Here is a 3,316-nt window from a genome sequence, read left to right on the forward strand (position 1 = left end):
TCCCTCTTATACAACCTAAACACACCAAGTCTGCCAGTACGAGACCCTCGTTCAATGATATAAGGAAAAGAAGTGTATACCTAAGGGCTCGTTTTTCCGTGTTTTAATGCAATAATATTGAGATCTAACAGACAGTAATGCCAAGAAATGTACAGGGGAAGATATTAGAACAAATGGAATGTAAATAGGAAGAAAGAAGAAAGAAAAGTGGATGACAAAATTACCAGCCGTGAGAAGGAACTGAACCTACGACCTTCGAATAACGCGTTCGATGCTCTAACCACTGAGCTATCACAACGGCCTTCCCTCCATCCGCTTTTTTGGGTTTATATATGTGAATTTAGAAGTAGGAGTGACAGTCAGCGCCATCTATAAGCCAAACAACGAGTGTGAAAACACACTTATGCGCATGTTGGGCGTCACGTAGCACGTGAACCTATTATGAGCGGGCAGCTGATTAATTGTCCCTCTTATAACACCTAAACACACCAAGTCTGCCAGTACGAGACCCTCGTTCAATGAAATAAGGGAAAGAAGTGTATACCCAAGGGCTCGTTTTTCCGTGTTTTAACACAATAATAATGACATCTAAGAGGCAGTAATGCCAAGAAATGTGCAGGGGAAGTTATTAGAACAATTGGAATATAACTAGGAAGAAAGAAGAATGAAAAGTGGATGAAAAAATTACCAGACGTGAGCAGGAATCGAACCTACGACCATTGAATAACGCGTTCGATGCTCTAACCACTGAGCTATCACAACGGCCTTCCCTCCATCCACTTTTTTGGGTTAATATATGTGAATTTTGAAGTAGGAGTGAACGTCAGCGCCATCTATAAGCCAAACAACGAGTGTGAAAACACACTTATGCGCATGTTTGGCGTCACGCAGCACGTGAACGTATTATGAGCGGGCAGCTGATTAATTGTCCCTCTTATACAACCCAAACACACCAAGTCTGCCAGTACGAGACCCTCGTTCAATGAAATAAGGGAAAGAAGTGTATACCTAAGGGCTCATTTTTCCGTGTTTTAACGCAATACTAATGAGATCTAACAGACAGTAATGCCAAGAAATGTACAGGGGAAGTTATTAGAACAAATGGAATGTAAATAGGAAGAAAGAAGAAAGAAAAGTGGATGAAAAAATTACCAGCCATGAGCAGGAACCAAACCTACGATCTTCGAATAACGCGTTCGATGCTCTAACCACTGAGCAATCACAACGGCCTTCCCTCCATCCACTTTTTTGGGTTTATATGTGTGAATTTAGAAGTAGAAGTGACAGTCAGCGCCATCTATAAGCCAAACAACGAGTGTGAAAACACACCTATGCGCATGTTTGGCGTCACGTAGCACGTGAACTTATTATGAGCGGGCAGCTGATTAATTGTCCCTCTTATACAACCTAAACATACCACGTCTGCCAGTACGAGACCCTCGTTCAATGATATAAGGAAAAGAAGTGTATACCTAAGGGCTCGTTTTTCCGTGTTTTAACACAATATTATTGAGATCTAACAGACAGTAATGCCAAGAAATGTACAGGGGAAGTTATTAGAACAATTGGAATGTAACTAGGAAGAAAGAAGAATGAAAAGTGGATGAAAAAATTACCAGCCGTGAGCAGGAACCGAACCTACGACCTTCGAATAAGGCGTTCGATGCTCTAACCACTGAGCTATCACAACGGCCTTCCCTCCATCAACTTTTTTGGGTTTATATATGTGAATTTAGAAGTAGGAGTGACAGTCAGCGCCATCTATAAGCCAAACAACGAGTGTGAAAACACACTTATGCGCATGTTTGGCGTGACGTAGCATGTGAACTTATTATGAGCGGGCAGCTGATTAATTGTCCCTCTTATACAACCTAAACACACCAAGTCTGCCAGTACGAGACCCTCGTTCAATGAAATAAGGGAAAGAAGTGTATACCTAAGGGCTCGTTTTTCCGTGTTTTAACGCAATACTAATGAGATCTAACAGACAGTAATGCCAAGAAATGTACAGGGGAAGTTATTAGAACAAATGGAATGTAAATAGGAAGAAAGAAGAAAGAAAAGTGGATGAAAAAATTACCAGCCGTGAGCAGGAACCAAACCTACGACCTTCGAATAACGCGTTCGATGCTCTAACCACTGAGCAATCACAACGGCCTTCCCTCCATCCACTTTTTTGGGTTTATATATGTGAATTTAGAAGTAGAAGTGACAGTCAGCGCCATCTATAAGCCAAACAACGAGTGTGAAAACACACTTATGCGCATGTTTGGCGTCACGTAGCACGTGAACGTATTATGAGCGGGCAGCTGATTAATTGTCCCTCTTATACAACCCAAACACACCAAGTCTGCCAGTACGAGACCCTCGTTCAATGAAATAAGGGAAAGAAGTGTATACCTAAGGGCTCGTTTTTCCGTGTTTTAACGCAATACTAATGAGATCTAACAGACAGTAATGCCAAGAAATGTACAGGGGAAGTTATTAGAACAAATGGAATGTAAATAAGAAGAAAGAAGAAAGAAAAGTGGATGAAAGAATTACCAGCCGTGAGCAGGAATTGAACCTACGACCTTCGAATAACGCGTTCGATGCTCTAACGACTGAGCTATCGCAACGGCCTTCCCTCTATCCGCTTTTTGGGTTTATATATGTGAATTTAGATGTAGGAGTGACAGTCAGCGCCATCTATAAGCCAAACAACGAGTGTGAAAACACACTTATGCAAATGTTTGGCGTTACGTAGCACGTGAACCTATTATGAGCGGGCAGATGAATAATTGTCCCTCTTATACAACCTAAACACCCCAAGTCTGCCAGTACGAGACCCTCGTTCAATGAAATAAGGGAAAGAAGTGTATACCTAAGGGCTCGTTTTTCCGTGTTTTAACACAATAATTATCAGATCTAACGGACAGTAATTCCAAGAAATGTACAGGGGAAGTTATTAGAACAAATGGAATGTAAATAAGAAGAAAGAAGAAGGAAAAGTGGATGAAAAAATTACCAGCCGTGAGCAGGAATCAAACCTACGACCTTCGAATAACGCGTTCGATGCTCTAACCACTGAGCTATCACAACGGCCTTCCCTCCATTCACTTTTTTGGGTTTATATATGTGAATTTAGAAGTAGAAGTGACAGTCAGCGCCATCTATAAGCCAAACAACGAGTGTGAAAACACACTTATGCGCATGTTTGGCGTCACGTAGCACGTGAACCTATTATGAGCGGGCAGCTGATTAATTGTCCCTCTTATACAACCTAAACACACCAAGTCTGCCAGTACGAGACCCTCGTTCAATGATATAAGGAAAA

The sequence above is a fragment of the Rhipicephalus microplus genome, chromosome 8 (assembly GCF_043290135.1).
Source record: "Rhipicephalus microplus isolate Deutch F79 chromosome 8, USDA_Rmic, whole genome shotgun sequence".
Lineage (NCBI taxonomy): Eukaryota > Metazoa > Arthropoda > Arachnida > Ixodida > Ixodidae > Rhipicephalus > Rhipicephalus microplus.